The sequence below is a fragment of the Ictidomys tridecemlineatus genome, chromosome 3, assembly GCF_052094955.1.
Source record: "Ictidomys tridecemlineatus isolate mIctTri1 chromosome 3, mIctTri1.hap1, whole genome shotgun sequence".
NCBI lineage: Eukaryota > Metazoa > Chordata > Mammalia > Rodentia > Sciuridae > Ictidomys > Ictidomys tridecemlineatus.
In genome coordinates this window covers 45,866,334-45,884,366 of record NC_135479.1, presented here as the reverse complement: position 1 = coordinate 45,884,366, position 18,033 = coordinate 45,866,334, and the positions used below count along the sequence as shown (strand labels likewise).

General features: G+C 38.3%; 1 long non-coding RNA gene across 2 annotated transcripts in view; it reads left to right on the top strand.

The window, feature by feature from the left end:
• Positions 1-17,069, top strand: part of LOC144376141 (uncharacterized) — a 33,241-nt gene extending 16,172 nt beyond the window's left edge. Inside the window, exons 2-5 of one of the 2 annotated variants that reach the window (XR_013436266.1) lie at positions 6,451-6,586; positions 6,896-6,998; positions 9,459-9,635; positions 15,472-17,069. This is a non-coding gene — a long non-coding RNA (uncharacterized LOC144376141). The remainder of the gene's footprint in view (positions 1-6,450; positions 6,587-6,895; positions 6,999-9,458; positions 9,636-15,471) is intronic. The other variant, XR_013436267.1, reaches the window with a different exon arrangement.
• The last annotated feature ends 964 nt before the right edge of the window (positions 17,070-18,033 follow it).

Genomic DNA, 18,033 nt, shown 5'->3' with positions numbered 1-18,033 from the left:
TCCAATGATATGGACTATGGGTCTGCTTCGAGAGAAAGGAGGGTGGGTAATGGGCTGGGTAATATACTAAAACCCAATCAGTTTATTTTGATATTTGGATTATTTGGCAATAGATTGGGTTTTTTTGTTTTTTGTTTTAGAAGAGGCAAAGTTTATTTTGGGCTCACCATTTCAAAGGTTCAGTGCATCATCAGAAGACTCCATTGTTCTGGGTCTTAGGTGAGGCAAAACACCATGTCAGAAAGGCATATCATAGGAAAACTGCTCGGTTTATGACATTGGCAACAAATTCTTACTTTTGTTGAAGTTCCAGAAAATTCTAAAGGAAAGATTTCCAATTATATTTTTATAAAATGAACCTTGTAGAGTTGGGGTATAATTCAATGGTAGAACCCTTGTCTAGCATGCATTGGGCCCTGGGTTCAATCCCCACCACTACAGTGTAAATTTTTAAAAATTAAAAAGATCATGGACAGTTCACACAGCAAAGTGGAGACAAGTGACCACTTCTCATAGTAGACTAAATGCCCATCCTCTTGGATCCCAACTGCACAAAATCTCAGGGGCTTTCTAGTTTTCAAAGTCCAGTTAATGTAAAATTATGTAAGTAGTGTTGACTTTTGCTTCTTTTGTTCTCAGTTACTGCCTACTTATAGGAAAAACTTGGATCTTCAAAAAGTTACCTCAATGTTTATAGGTCAATAATGTATTAAAAAGAACCCTAACTGGAAGAAAGCCATGGTTTTAATCTAGGTGCTTTCCCTGAATGTTTTGTCATTTGAGTCAAAGCACCTAGATTCTCTTGGCCTCTTCATCTGTAAAATGGGGTTAGTAACATTTTATTCCCACCTCACAGGGATGATTGAGAGTTAAATGAGATTGTATAATCAGGGCTGGGGATGTGGCTCAAGCGGTAGTGTGCTCACCTGGCATGTGTGCGGCCCGGGTTCCATCCTCAGAACCACATAGTCCGCCGATAACTAAAAAAAATAAATATTAAAATTCTCTCTCTCTCTCTCTTCCTCTCTCACTCTTTAAAAAAAAAAAAAAGAGATTGTATAATCAAAAGCACTTTGTAGGAGCTGGGGTTGTGGTTCAGTGGTAGAGTGCTTGCCTAGCATGTGTAAGGCCCAGTGTTTGATTCTCAGCACCACACATAAATAAATGAATAAAATAAAGGTCCATCAATAATTTAAACTTTGTTAACTGGAAAGGATAGAACAAATATGTTATTCAGATATCCCATGCCTCACCAAACTATGATACAAATAAGGAAGACAACTATTGCCTACAACATAATATGACAGGTAAACTTAAAAGATTGTTTTCAATCATTGGTGCTGAAACAATCAGGTATCAATACTCAAAAGACAACCTTAGCCAAGCACAGTAGTACACCTGTAATTTCAGCAACCTGGAAGTCTGAGGCAGGAGAATTGCAAGTTCCAGGACAGCCTTAGCAATTTAGTGAGACCCTCAGCAGATTAGGGAGATCCTGTCTCAAAATAAAAAATACAAAGGGCTGGGAATGTGATTCAGTGGTAAAGCTCCCCAGAACTAACCAACCAACAAACAAACCAAAATCTTTGATCCATACTTTGTACCCCATACCAAAATGAATGACATAAATCATAGCTCTACATTTAAATCTAAAACTATAAACCTTCTAGAATACAATGTAGGAGAAAATGTTTGTGGCTTAAAGGTAGGCAAAAATTACCTATACAAAACATGAAAACATGGACCATAAAAAAAAAAAATGGGCTAGGCACTGTGGCACATGCCTGTAATCCCAGCTACTCATGGAGCAGAAGCAGGATTATGGCAAATTGAAGGCCAAGCTAAGCAATTTAGGGAGAGCCTATGTCAAAATAAAATAAAAAAGGCTGAGGACATACTTAAACTTCATTGGTAGAGCATCCCTGGGTTCAATCCCTCACACACGGAAAAAAAAAAAAATAGACCCAATAGATGAAAACTTCTAATCTTGGAAGGACTGTTAAAAAGTTGGGCTTCATAACTCACATTTGTAATCACAAGGTCTCAGAAGGCTGAGACAGGTGGATTGAAAGTTTGAGGCCAGGGGCTGGGGATGTGGCTCAACTGGTAGCGCACTCACCTACATGCGTGAGGCACTGGTTTCAATTCTCAGCACCACATAAAAACAAAATAAAGATATTGTGTCCACCTAAAACTAAAAAATAAATATTAAAAAAAAATTTTTTGAGGCCAGCCTCAGCAACTGAGATCTGGAACAACACTTACATGGAAACAACTCAATTTAAAAATGGCCATATATTTAAACAGACACTTCATCGCGTAAAAGAAAAAGATGGCAAATAATCACATGGAAAAAAAGTTCAAAATTATTATCTACTGGGGATATAAAAATTAAGAACATAGATGATACCTCTATACACCTGTTAGAATGGCTTAAACAAAAATATATATACTCTATATCAATTGACAATAACAATTGATATAGAGTGTATAGAACAACTGGAACATTGCTAGTGATAATACAAAAGTGGTATAGCCACTTTAGAAAACAGGCCATGTATGGGCTGGGGATGTGGCTCAAGCGGTAGCACGCTCGCCTGGCATGTGTGCGGCCCAGGTTCGATCCTCAGCACCATATACAAACAAAGATGTTGTGACCCCCGATAACTAAAAAATAAATATTAAAATTCTGTCTCTCTCTTTAAAAAAAAAATAGAAAACAGGCCGTGTAAAATAAGTATATATTTGTCATTTTACTAACAATTCCACTCCCAGGTAATTACCCAGAGAAACAGAAACATATGTCTGTCCCAAGATTTGGATGCAAATGTTTCTAGCAGCATTATTTTTAATTGCTAAAAGTTGAGAACAAACCAAATGTTCATCAAGTGATAAATGGATAAATACATGTGGTACAGCTATACGATAGACTACTACTCACCAATATGAAGGAACAAACAATTGATACACAGCACTAGGTAAATATTTGGGGGGCTGGTACTGGGGATTGAACTCAGAGACACTCACTGAGCTACATCCTCAGCCCTATTTTGTATTTTATTTAGAGACAGGATCTCCTTGAGTTGCTTAGTGCCTCACCTTTGCTGAGGTTGGCTTTGAACTTTTGCCTTAGCCTCCTGAACCGCTGGATTACAGGCCTGTGTCACCAGGCCCAACTGTGAATTGGTTTTTGTTTTGTTTTGTTTTTCAGGGTGCTGAGGATGCCAGCACCTGGGGGTACCTGGGACTTTGCATATGCTAGGCAAGTCCTTACATTGAACTACAAGTCCTCAGCCCTGGATGAATCTTAAAACATTGTGCTGAGTGGAAGAAGCCAAGCTCTCATGTCTTTGTTTATATGACATTTTGGGAAAATAATCAAAATTATAAAGACAGATATCAGGTCATTAGTTGCCAGGGACTAAAGATAAAGGAAGGAAACTGAGTACACAAGAACACAGGGGAATTCTGGTGTATGATTATACTGATAGTTATACAACTGTATATCCTGGACAAAATTCATGAAATTATACCTACAAAGCGAATATTATTATATGTCTTTTATTTCTCAGAAAACACGACTTTTATAAAAAAAGAATGCAAGCAGGGCACAGTGTTGCACACTTGTATTTCCTGTGACTCAGGAGGCTAAAGCAGGGGGATTACAAATTCAAGGTCAGCCTGGGCAACTAGGTGGGACCCTGTCTCAAAATAAAAATTTAAAAGGGCTGGGAATGTAGTTCTGGGCTAAAGTACCCGAGTTCAATCCCCAGTACCTCAAAAAAAAAAAAAAAAAAAAAGGAAAAAAAAAAGTGCAGTTTGGCAGTTCCTCAAGAAGTTAAACACAGAATTACCACAGGATCCAGCAATTTCACTCCTAGGTATACACGCCCCAAATAGTTGAATGTTGGTATTGGAACAGACATAAAAGCATTATTTACCATGGCCAAAAAGGTGGAAACAACTTAGATGTTCATCAAAAGATGAATGAATAAACAAAATGTAGTATATACATATAATATGGTATTATTACCATGAAAAGGGATGAAATGAAATATTTTACAAAATGGATGAACCTTGAAAATGTTATGTTAAGCACACATATACACACAAGGACAAATAGTACATGATTCCATTTATAAGACTATTTAAAATAGACAAATTCAAAGAGACAGAAAGTAGAATAAACCAGAGGCAATGGTGTACTCATGTAGTCCCAGAGACTTCGGGAGGGGGACAAAGGCAAGAAAATCCCAAATTCAAGGCAATTTAGTGAGAGCCTGTCTCAGAATAAAATTAAAGGGCTGGGAATATAGCTCAGAGGTAGAGCACCCTGAGTTAAATCCCCATCACAGGAAGGAAGGAAGGAAGGAAGGAAGGAAGGAAGGAAGGAAGGAAGGAAGGAAGGAAGGAAGGAAGGAAGGAAAATCACTAGAGATTGGGGGAGGAGAAGGGGGCTTATTTAATGGGAAATGGAGTTTCTGTTTGGGGTGATGAAAAGTTTTGGAGATGGAAAGTGTGTGATGATCACATAACATTATGAATATACTCAATGTCATTGAATTAGTCACCTATAAGTAATTTAAATAATAAATTTTATTTACACATTTTTTACCACAATTTAGGAAAAAAAGCTGGGTACAGCAGCACATGCCTGTAATCCCAGCAACTCAGGAGGTAGAGACAGAAAGATCTTGAGTTCAAAGCCAGCCTCAACAAAAGTGTGGCACTAAACAACTCAGTGAGACCTTGTCTCTAAAATACAAAATAGGGCTAGAGATGTAGCTCAGTGGTTGAGTGCCCCCTGAGATCAATCCCCAGTACCAAAAAAAAAAAAAAAAAAAAGCCAGCCTCAGCAACTTAGTGAGGCCCTAAGAAACTCAGTAAGACCCTGTCTTTAAAAAACAAAAACAAAAAAACACCAAATATATATATATATGTTTTAAAAAGAGGTGGGAATTGGGGATGTGGCTCAGTGGTTAAGCACCCCTGGGTTCAGTTCCTTGGTACCAAGGTAAAAAAAAAAAGCAGATAGATCTAATTTTGAATACTAGCTGTGCCATATACCAACTATGTCCCCTTGAGCAAATTACTTAGACCCCCTAGTTAGAGTGGTTGGGTTGTACTTCACTTAAAATAAATCAAACAAACAAAATTCAAAACATTGAAATCTTAGTACAATAAATAAAAATTCATTTGATGGGGCTGGGAGTGTAGCTCAGTGGCAGAGCATGTGCTTAGCATGTGCAAGGCCCTAGATTCAGTCACTAATGATAACAAATCATTTCTTATTATAAATGTCTATTTGCTATTCACTGTCAGGGGAGATGTGGGGGGTTCTGTTCTAAAAGACACTTCAAGTAACAATGGAGATTCCACAGTTTCTGGATACCACAGCAAGGACAGAGAAAAGCTGCAGAATCATGTAGAGGTACTTCTGGCCCCATTCAACTGGGAGGGATTGGGAAATGTGGGGGAGCAAATGGAATGCTGAGGGACAACACTGTTTCTCCCATACTTCAAAGTATCTTGATTTCTTCGTCTATAAAGCAGGCTTGAGAATTTTTAAATTTCAGGTTATTGTGAGGATAAAATAACATGTTGTACTTAAATTGCTTAGTAATCATAATGAACATTCAAAAAATGTTAGTTCTGTCGAGCCCTATGATTTCATCTTGAGGATTAATAACAAGATATGGGGGCTGGGATTGTGGCTCAGTAGTAGAGTGCTCCTCTAGTCTAGCACATGCATGTCCCTGGGTTTGATCCTCAGCACCACAAAAAAATAAATAAAAAATAAAGAAATAAAATAAAGGTATTGTTTCCAACCACTTCCCCCCCAGAAAAAAAGTTAAAAAAAAAATAACATGATATGGGAGAGCAAACATCTTTCCTCCATCTCACCAATGTCATGTTCCAGACAGAGCTCTTTTTATTTGTGAGAAAAATAAACCTACTAGAAACAGCTCAAGTCAATGAAAGTTTAGGGTAAGGATAAAGAAATTTGAAAAAAGCAAAAATTAATCCTGGCACCTTAGGGAGGGCAGAAAACAGTCATCTTGTCCCTGAGAAAACCACTCACTTTCTCTCTTATATTCTCTCTCTCTCTCTCTCTCTCTCTCTCTCTCTCTCTCTCTCTCTCTCTCTCTCTCTCTCTCTCTCTCGGTTTGTCTGTTTCTATAAATGCACCTGCTTGGCTTTCTTTTAGTTCCTCCCAACTGTCTTCCACTGGGCTCTACTCCTTTAGGAGTCTGGCTTGAACATAGTCCATAAATAACACACTGCCCCGTCCTTGGTTCTTCATAATATTCCATTTCAAGCAGCTTGCTTGAATTGATAACTTCCCTCTGTGTTATTTCCTCAGGAGAAAAGGTTAGGTCAAGCACATCTTTTGCAACTTGGCTGCATAAACCATAGAGAGCTGACCTGTCTGTGTTTGTCTCCTTTCAGATACTGTCTTCATGCCTTGTGCTGTCAGCCTAGGTCCTTCACATTTCCTTGTCTGGTCCAGTGACTTGCTGATGAAAATCTGCTGATGAGAATGAATTATATGAATATAGAGGGTAGATGGGTCAGCACTCAAATGGTTAGTAAAAGTAAACAATGTTATAAAAATTTATTGTGTTAATTTGATATACGAATAATGGAATCTTAGTTTATTTTTTGTGGTGTTAGAGATTGACCCATAGCCTCACACAAACTAGACAAATATTCACTAAGCTATATCCCCAGCCCAAGAATTTCATCTTAATTCATTTCTTTCTTTCTTTTTCTTTTTCTTTTCTTTTTTTTTTTTTTTTTTTTTTTTTGTACTAGGGATTGAATTCAGGGGCACAGGGGCACTTAACCACTGAGCCACATCCCCAGCCATTTTTGTTATCTATTTTGTTGACAGGGTGTCTCTAAGTTGACGAAGCTGGTCATGAACTTGGAATCTTCCTGCTTCAGCCTCCTGAGTCTCTGGGATTACCTGTGTGTGCCACCAAACCCAGCTTTTGGTACATTTTTCTATTATCATATTCATCTTTTTTTTATTTTCTTCTCTTTCTTTCTATTTATTTATTTATTTGGTACCGGGAATTGAACCCAGGGATGCTTAACCACTGAGCTACATCCCCAGCCCTATTTATTTATTTGTTTGTTTGTTTGTTTGAGATAGGATCTGGCTAAGTTGCTTAGGGCCTCACTAAATTTCTTAGGCTGGCTTTGAATTTGAAATCCTCCTGCCACAACATCCTGAACCATTAGGATTACAGGCATAAGTAATCACACTCAGCCATCTTTTTCTTAATAATAAGTAAGACACTATTTTTTAAAAAATATTTTTTGCTTGTAGATGAACACAATACCTTTATTTATATTTATGTGGTGCTGAGGATTGAACCCAGTGCCTCACATGTGCAAGGTGTGTGCTCTACCACTGAGCCACAACCCCAGCCCAAGAAACTATTTTTTTAAATTTTTTTTTTTTTGTTTTAGGTGGATACAATATCTTTATTTTTATGTGTTGCTGAGAATCGAACCCAAGTGCCTCACACATGCTAGGTGAGCGCGCTACCACTTGAGCCACATCCCCAGCCCAAGAAACTATTTTTTTTAAATATTGTTTTAGTTGTAAATGGACACAATATCTTTATTACTTTATTATTTTTATGTGGTGCTGAGGATTGAACTCAGGGCCTCACATGTGCTAGGCAAGAACTCTACCACTGAGCCACAACCCCAGTCCCTAGTAAGACACTATTAAAGTTTGTTACAGATATTACAAATATTTCCCCCAGTTCACCATTTATATTTTTACTTCATCTATAGGGGGATTTTGATATAAGGAAGTTTTTGTTTTTTGGCTTTGGGGCTTTTATGGTAGTCAGAACCATTATTGTTTCTTTCATGTTTTCTACCCTTAGAGTATTTAGAAATATTTATAATGTCCTCATACTCCCCAAGATCATAATAATATTCATTTATTTTCCTTCTAGAACATTTGCGGTTTCATTTTGTATATTACTTTGCATACGGTACAGGATAGAAATAATAATAACTAACTTTTATGAGGCACATTGTGCATGTCAGTCACCCATTTTTATTTTTTTTACACTCATTATCTCTTTTAATCCTCACAATCATAAGAGGTAGTCATTTTTACTACTTTGCCTTACAATATGGGAGAAATAAGGTTTAGGGAAGTTAAGTATCTTACCTGCTCTTACACAGCTAATTGGTGGCAAAACTGGCATTCATACTCCCAGTTTGTCTACTTTCAAAGATCTTAATTATTGTTCTATATGTTTCTGACTTCCTCCCAAAGTCATTAGTCAGTTTTTCCAATATTGTTTGTTATCAAATCCAGCCTTTCCCCCCTCTAATAGAAATGTCACTCTCATCATTTAGTAGCATTTGATAAGATCTTAGGTCTATTTCTGCCCTTTCTTTTCTGTTCTATTGATTCTTCAAACTATTCCTGTGCCAGTAACATACTGTCCTGGTGACTGCTGCATTATTTATACATTCTATTATCTGGTAGGCTAAGTCACTGCTAGATGCTCTTCTTTTTCAAAGTTTTCAGATTTTTTTAATGACTTATTCTTCCAGAAACTCTTAGAATTATACTGCAAAGTCCTCAAGAAATTCCATTGAAGTGTTTGCTGAAATTGCCTTTAGAAATATTGGGGGGTGGGGATGTTCATGGTGCAAATAATCTATGAAAAATCCTTCACTTATTTTAACTGTTCTACGTTCCCACTTTTTTTTGTTGTTGTTGTTGGTACCCAGGTTTCCTACAGGAAGGCTAAATATATGCTATACTACTGCACTACACCCCAGCCCAATCTCTCCTTTATTCTTTTTTTTTTATTATTATTATTACTGGGAATTGAACCCAGGGGCACTTTACCTCTGAGCTACACCCTCAGTATTTTTTTACATTAGTAGCTTGAGACAGGTTCTCACTAAATTGCTGATTGGCTCCCTAAATTGCTAAGTCTGGCCTGAAATTTGCAATCCTCCTGCCTCAGCCTCTCTAGACCCTGCGATTACAGGCATGCCACAGGGCTCAGCTTCTCCTTTTTTTTTTTTTTTTTTTTAATATTTTTTAGTTTTCAATGGACTGTTTATTTATTTATGTGCAGTATTGAGAATCAAACCCAGTACCTCACACGTGCTAGGCAAGCGCTCTACCGGAGCCACAACCCCGGTAGAAATTTCTTCTTTATTCTTGATTGACATTCCCTCTTCCTTCCCATATAAACCCACTGTTCCATTTTGAAACGTGTCCTCAGAAATAGATATATTATAAAATACTATTGCTATTTTGTGTTTGTTTTATATTTACACAAACAATATTAGCTAGCCTATGATCTATTTCTGTTCCTTTTATTATTTTACTCAACGCTCTGTTTTTATGACCTACTCATGTTGCTATATATACAGATACAGCATAGAAATAATAATATTTCTAGTTCATAGGTCTAGTTCCTGCTTCTCAGCAACACTAGATGCACCCAAATATTTCATACATGATGGATACCTACAATTAAATATTTGTCATTTCTACAATAAGCTGCCATGAACATCCGGGAGCATCCTTACACTTGGCCGCATGGAAATCTGAGAACTCTCTGATGTACATACCCCAGGTTGGCTTTCTTTGTTGTCAGTAGTTGTATCCTTGACTTTCCCAATACTGCTTAATTTCCTTCCATAACATCTGTACCAGTTTGCATCCCATAATGAGGCAAAAGAATGCTCATTTCTTTTATTCTTACCATCACTTGTTATTCTCTAAGTTTTGCCCCTGTGGTAGGTATAAAATTGTATCTCATTGATTAATTTGTATGTCATTCATTACTTGAAAATTTGAACTGGTATGAACTTCTTATGTTTATGAGTCATTTGCATTTCCCTCTCTGGAAAAATGTATGTCCTTTATCCATTTTCCAGTGTGTTTCCTGTCTTTTTTTGTGCTCTTTTATCTTTCATATATGGATATTTAATTCTTCTGAAATACAGATCAGCAGTATGTCTTAGTTCGTTCATGACAAATGAACATAACAAAATACCTGATGCTGGGCGCTGTGTCTTACGCCTGTAATCCCAGCAGCTTGGGAGGCTGGTAGGAGGACTGCAAGTTCAAAGCCAGCTTCATCAATTTAGCGAGACCCTAAGCAACTCAGTGAGACCCTGTCTCTAAATAAAATACAAAAAGGGGTGGGGATGTGGCTCGGTGGTTAAGTGTCCCTAGGTTCACTCCTTGCTGCCAAAAAAAAAAAAAAAACACTGAGTAATTTATAAACAATAGAGACTTATTTCTCACAGCTCTGGAGGCTGGGAAGTACAGGATCAAGGAGCTGCTAGATTTGGTATTTGATGAAAACTGGGTCTCTGCTTCCAAGGCACTTTCTACCATCCTCATATGGTAAAAAGCATAAGGGCAATTACCCCCAAATACTCTGTGAAACTTCTTTTATAAATATGTTAATCCCATTCACAAGAGAAGAGCCTCATGACCTAATCACCCCTAAAATCTCACTTGCACTATTACATAGGGATTAAATTTCAACATGAGTTTTGGAGGAAACACAAGCATTCAAAACACAGCAATAGGTGATAGGAGTCATACTTCACCTGGTGAAATAATTTTCCAGACACCATCTACTGAATCATTCCTCCATTCCATATTGATTTGTGGCATCATCTTTACCCTATATCATATTCCCATAGATGTACTGGGTTGTTTCTGAGCTCTCTGTTCTGTTCCTCTGATTGTGGCTCTATTGTCAAAGCACCACCATTCTGGTTTTATGACTATTACTTCAGATATGCCATCAAATCTGATTGAGTTAGTCTCCTCTTTTTGTCCTTTGTTTTTTGTTTTTCTTGGTTTTTATTTTTGTTTTGGTGTGTGTGTGTGTGTGTGTGTGTGTGTGTGTGTGTGTGTGTGTGTGTTTGGTATCACTGAGCCACATTCCCAGTCCTTTTTATTTTTTATTTTGAGACAGTCTCGATAAGTTTCTTGCTAAGTTGCTGAGACTGGCCTCAAACTTGTGATCCTCCTGCTACAGCCTCCCAAATCACTGGGATTGCAGGGTGTGCCATTGCTTTTGGATGGTTTTCTATGGACTTAATACATAGAAAAGTCTGCAACCTAACTCTCTTTAACAAAACTGCACTCTTGGGCTGAGTAGCAGAGTGCTTGCCTGGCATGCACAAGGTCCTGAGTTCCTTCCTTAAAACTTCAAAAAATAATAAAAATAAGTAAATAAAACTTCTCTTAAACCAGGTGCAGTAAACTTCTCTTAAACCAGGTGTAGTGGCATATGCCTATAATCCCAGCGACTCAGGAGGCTGAGGCAGGAGGATCTTGAGTTCAAAGCCAGCCTCAGCAAAAGCGAGGTGCTAAGCAACTCAGTGAGATCCTGTAGCTAAATAAAATACAAAATAAGGCTGGGTGTAGTTCCTCAAATGCCCCTCCTTGCTCTTGTGTGTGTGTTAAAGCCCCTATTTCGTGAACCCATGGATTGTCATAGAGATCATCCTTCAGGCGCTTACTGAGAAATGTAATGCCACATCTCAGATTAATATTCTGAGATGATGCATGTTAAAATGTATTTATTATCCTGTCACCCTTGGATCATGGTCTAATGAAATTTTTAGGATGGGAATCAATTTTTTTCTCAGAATTTTGAAGGCATAGCTCCATTGTGTTTCAGCTGCCAATATTTATGATGAGAAATCAGTGTCATTCTTATTCCCGACTCTATGGATGATCTATTTTATTTCTTTTGACATTTTTATTGTCTGTATTCTGAATTTTATTAAGACTGGCTTGATGTGAGTCTTTCCTGAATAATTGTGCTGGGCAATTGGTAGGTCTTTTCAATTTGAAAACTCATCCTTTAATTCTGGAAAATAATTTCTTTCACCTCCTTGTGTGGCACTGAGGTTTGAACCCAGAGGTGCTTTACCACTGAGCTATATTCCCAGCCTTTTAAATGTATGTATGTATGTTATTTATTTATTTATTTATAGACAGTATCTGACTAAATTCCTGAGGCTGGTTTAGAACTTATGATCTTCCTGCTTCAGGCTCCCAAGTGACTGGTATTATAGAGGTGTCACTGAACCTGGTTAATTTCTTTCCTCCTCTTCTCTCCCTCCTTCTCCTCCCTCTTCTTCTTTTCCTTCTTATTCTTCTCTTTTCTTCCCAGAGGCACTTTGCCACTGAACTGTATCCCCAGACCCTTTTTTATTTTTAATTTCGAAACAGGATCTCACTAAGTTGCTTAGAGTCTTGCTAAATTGTTGAGGCTGGGCTTGAATTTGTAATCCTCCTGCCTCAGTCTCCTGAGAATCTTGGATTACAGGCATGTGTCGCTGTGCCTGGACCTTCTTCTTCTTCTTAAGAGATGGGATCTCACTATGTTGCCCAAACTGGCTTTGATCTCCTGAACTCAAGTGATGCTCCTGCTCAACTTCCCCAGAAGCTGAAATAACAGGTGGGAACTATCTCAGCTGGCTACTTCTGGGAAATTATTTTGTGTTATTTCTTCAGTATTTTCCTACCAAATATTTTTTTTCTGTTCACTTTTTTTCCCTTGAATTCTTTCTATTTAATTTACAATCCTTTATTTACTTTCTCTTTCTCATTGTATATCTCCCATCATTTCCTACTGCTATGCTATGGATGGATGGATGGATGGATGGATGATGAATGAATAGACAAACAGGCAAATAGACAGATAGATCTGCCTCCCACCAACACCACCACTACTAGAGATTAAACCCAGGGCCTCATGCGTGCCACGCTAGTGCTCAACCACTGAACTATATCCCCAGCTGTTTTTATTTTATTTTGAGACAGTCTCACTAAGTTGCCCAGGCTGGCTCAAACTTGTGCTCCTTTTGCCTCAGCCTCTGGAGTAGCTGGAATTATAGGTGTGCCTCATAGCACCTAGCTCTGCCAATATATTTTAAATTTCAAAATGAGGGCTCGGCGTTGTGGCTCAAGCAGTAGCGCGATTGCCTGGCATGCGTGAGGCACTGGGTTCCATCCTCAGTACCACATAAAAATAAAATAAAGATATTGTGTCCATCTAAAACTAAAAAATAAATATTTAAAAAAATTCAAAGTGATACTTCTTGCTTAAATTTTCTTTTAAAAATCATCCTGGTGGGGTAGAGAGAGAAGATGGGAGGGGAGGAGAGAGGGGATAGTAGAGGATAGGAAAGATAGCAGAATACAACAGTCACTAGTATGGCAATATGTAAAAACGTGGATGTGTAACCGATGTGATTCTGCAATCTGTATATGGGGTAAAAATGGGAGTTCATAACCCACTTGAATCAAATGTATGAAATATGATACGTCAAGAGCTTTGTAATGTTTTGAACAACCAATAAAAAAATTTTAAAAAAATCATCCTGGGGGGCTGGAGATGTGGGACAAGCGGTAGCGCGCTCGCCTGGTATGCGTGGGGCCCGGGTTCGATCCTCAGCACCACATACAAACAAAGATGTTGTGTTCACCGAAAACTAAAAAAGAAAATATTAAAAATTCTCTTTCTCTCTGTCTCTCTGTCTCTGTCTCTCTGTCTCTCTCTCTCTCTCTCAAAAAAAAAAAAAATCATCCTGGGGCTGGGGATGTGGCTCAAGCGGTAGCGCACTTGCCTGGTATGCGTGCAGCCCAGGTTCAATCCTCAGCACCACATAAAAATAAAATAAAGATGTTGTGTCCACCGAAAACTAAAAAATAAATATAAAAATCATCCTGTTTTAGTGGCATGTGGTGGCACATGCCTATAATCCCAGTGGTTCAGGAGGCTGAGGCAGGAGGATCAAGGCCTAGATTCCCTAGATTGCTGAAGCTGGCTTTGAATTTATAATCCTCCTGCCTTAGCCTCTCAAACCAGTGGGATTACAGGAGTGTGCCACCATGCCTGGCTTGCTCCTTTCTTCTTTATAACCAGCAATGGCCATTTGAATCTTTCTCATTCAACCTCACTCTAGCCAAAGTCTTCCCTTGCCCCTCTTTCAATTGTAATTACATTGGCCTACCCAGATGACCCAGGATAATTTTGTTATCTCAAAATCCTCAAATTAATCATATCTGCAAAGACTCTCTTGTGAAAGATAACATCTTCACACAATCTGGGATTAGGACCCAGACATCTTTGAGAGCTGTTGTTCTGCTTATCACATTTTCTTTTTTTTTTTTTTTAATTCTTTTTTTTTTTTAAGGGAGAGTGATAGAGGAGAGAGAGAGAATATTTAATATTTGTTTTTACACATTTTCTAATCCTTATACAATCATCTCTTGGTAATCTCTGAGAATTGGTTCTGGAACCCCTATTTATTTTGTTGATGCTAAGAACTGATTCCAGGGGCTGGGGATGTGGCTCAAGCGGTAGCGCGCTCGCCTGGCATGCGTGCGGCCCGGGTTCGATCCTCAGCACCACATACAAACAAAGATGTTGTGTCCTCCGAAAACTAAAAAAGAATAAATAAGTATTAAAATTAAAAAAAAAAAAAGAATTGAATCCAGGGACTCACACATGCTAAACAACTGCCTTACCACTGACCTACACTCCCAGTCTCCTAGTTCCTTATTTAAAATGGCATAGTATTTGTATATAACGTGGCCACATCCTCCCATGTACTTTATTTCTTAAAATATTTTTTTAGTTGTAAATGGACACAATACCTTTATTTTATTTATTTTTATGTGATGCTGAGAATTGAACTCAGTACCTTATACGTGTGTGCGAGAGAAGTGCTCTGCCACTAAGCTACAACCTCAGTCTCCTCCCATATACTTTAAATCACCTGTAGACTAGTTACAATGCAATGTAATCACTATGTAAAGAGCTGTTAGACTGTGTTGTTTAGGGAATAATAGCAAGAAAAATCTAAACATGTTCAGTACTGATGCAATTTTAAAAAAATATTTTCCATCTGAGGTTGGTTGAATCCATGGAGGCAGAATCTACAGATACTGAGGTCACTCTGAAGTACACTTTTAAATCTGCAACATTTTATTCAAGCATGATGGTGCACACCTATAATCCTAGGCTTTTGGGAGATTGAGGCAGGAGGATCCCAAGATGGAGGCCAATTTGGGTATCTCAGTAAGACCCTCTTTCAAAATAAAATTTTTTTTGGTATTAGGTATTAAACCTAGGAGCACTTAACCACTAAGCCACATCCCCAGCCCTTTTTAATATTTTATTTAGATGATCTCACTGAATTGCTTAGGACCTCACTAAATTTGCTGAGGTTGGCTTTGAATTTACATGCACCACCATGCTGACCTATTTTGTCTTCTTGATCTATCACCCTGTTCTTTTCCTCTTTGCCCCTCAAGATTGTTTTTTCTTAAGTCTATTTCATTTACTTTGATGTTAGAATTGTTACAAGGGCTTTCTTTTTGTTAATATTTGTAGGTTAACTCACTCTATTCCTTTATTTTCAATTTAGTAGCAAGGCCAGTGCAGTTTTTCTGGATTCTGCACCCGCTTCCTATCCCATCAGAGTAACTTTCCACGTGATAACAAGATATTGGATCGGGTCATGCCGCGACCCCCAGCCGGCAAAGGAAGACGCGACACAGGATTCTTCCTTCAGCAGTTTATTCAGGCCTTTATTTTGACATGTCTTCTAGCTTCTATTACTACTCCTCCTCCTACTACTACTACTCCCTCACCCGAGCGCCCCAACCTTGATAAAGCACATCAAACCCCAATGCACAACTGCCACGTGGACTTTTCTCATAGGGTGCCAAGTCACAGCGCGCCAACTCATTCTGATAAGGAGTTGTTTGTCACAGACTACAGCGGAAACCAGCGCCATCTTGTAATGGCGGCCACAGTTCACAGAAACGGCTCACCACAGGGTCAATTAGGACTATTGGCAGTCTCATCCAAACCTAGGGGATTTTCCACAGATTTAATTTAGACCTAGGGTGATTCACACCTGGAACTATAGGTGAGCAACATCCTACCCAAACTATTTGACCCAGAATGGAATCTGCAAAGATAATCACAATGTCAACTACTGTTTGACTCAGAATTTTTATTTCTATGAATTTTTCCCCAGGAACTATCTATTTGCTGCTATAAGAAAAAAGTGAAATAAAGTCTGAACAGGCATTTACAAAAGTTAAACACTAAAAATAAGGTAGGGGGCTGGGGATGTGGCTCAAGTGGTAGCGCGCTCGCCTGGCACGCGTGCGGCCCGGGTTCGATCCTCAGCACCACATACAAACAAAGATGTTGTGTCCACCGAAAACTAAAAAATAAATATTAAAATAAATAAATAAATAATTTTAAAAAATAAAAATAAGGTAGGAATAGATACTTCATGAAGGAACTATCACTTACTAAGTAACTTCTTTGTTAGTCACTTATTGCTGTGTTGCCAACCAGCCCAAAGTTTATGGCTTGTTCATTGTTCTGTAGGTTAGTAATTTGAATGGTATCATCTGAGTGACTCTACTGCTCATCTTTCCTGGAGTCACTTATGTGTCTGGAATCAAGTAAAGCCTTAAATGAGGCCAAATAGTCTAAGAAAGCCTCATCATGTGTCTGGCAATAAGCCAGTTGAACAAAGACAGGGTGCAGGCTGGATTCAGTCCTCCTCTATTAGGCTCCCTTTTGGGTAGCTCAGGTTTGTTCACATCACAGTCTTATGGTTTCAGTCACAGCTAAAAAAGGGCAATATCTTTTGCACAAGTACTTTTTAAGCCTTTGCTTGTACCACATTTTACAATGTCCCATTGGCCAAGTCCAGAGTTTAAAGAGTTGAGGAAAAATACCTACTTTTTAAAAAAATATTTTTAGTTATAAATGGACACAATACCTTTATTTTATTTGTTTATTTTTTTATATGGTGCTGAGGATCGAACCCAGTGCCTCACACATACTAGGCAAGCATTCTACCACTGAGCCACAACCCCAGCCCTACCTTTTGATGTAAAATACAGCAAAGTCTTATTTCAAAATAATTTGCATAAAGAGGTGGAAAAATATTGCAGTCATCTTTGTAGAAAAGATAAATAAAAAGACCATGCCTACCAATCTTTTTCACATTTTGTTTGTGTGTGTGTGTGTGTGGTATTGTGGATTAAACCCAGGGCTTTATGCATGCAAAGCAAGCACTCTACCAACTGAGCTATATCCCTAGCCCCTCACATGTTTTTTATTTAGTAAATATCATGTGACATGTGCTAAGCCATAGGTATGGACACAGGCATGTTTTCTGTCCTCAGCACTGTCTGATCTAGTGATGAGCAAAGAGTACTAAACTAGAATCACAATGCAGTGAAACTGAACCACAACAAACTTTAGAGGATACTATGCAGTTAAGAGGAAAGGCATATGATTCACATTGGGTGAGAGAAATAGCATTAAGCTGCCTGGAGGAAGTGACCCCTGAAAAAAAGTCTCAAGATTGAGAATTCAAAGCAAAAGAGGCAAGAGGAAGAAGCAGCAAACACTGAGAAATGAAGTCAAAGAACTAGTGGCTTCAATAAGCCTTCATCCTTCAAGTAGGAATCACAAAATCAAGATGGAAGCCTGAAACCATTCAGAACAAAAGAAACATGCCAAGATCATTTTACATGAAGCTCCCCAGTCTCTCAAAGTCTCATCAGATTACATTCTCTGTAAAAGGTCCTTTGTAGAAGTGATTTACCTAAATGAAATTTATGGACAGTGGCTTTGGGTCTGGAGAACTGTCTTTTCCTTTCATTCTCGGTGGAAGAAGGCAAAGATTGGCAGCACAGATGAAATGTCCTGAAGATAACAGAAGAATGAGGATGCAAATGTAACAGTGGTACAGAGTAAATGTTGATATTCCATAAATGACTGTTGAAATTTTTTTTTTAATTTTAATGTTTATTTTTAGTTTTCGGTGGACACAACATTTTTGTTTGTATGTGGTGCTGAGGATCGAACCTGGGCCGCACGCATGCAAGGGGAGCGCGCTACCGCTTGAGCCACATCCCCAGCCCCGAATTTTTTTTTAAATGTGGGCTGGGGT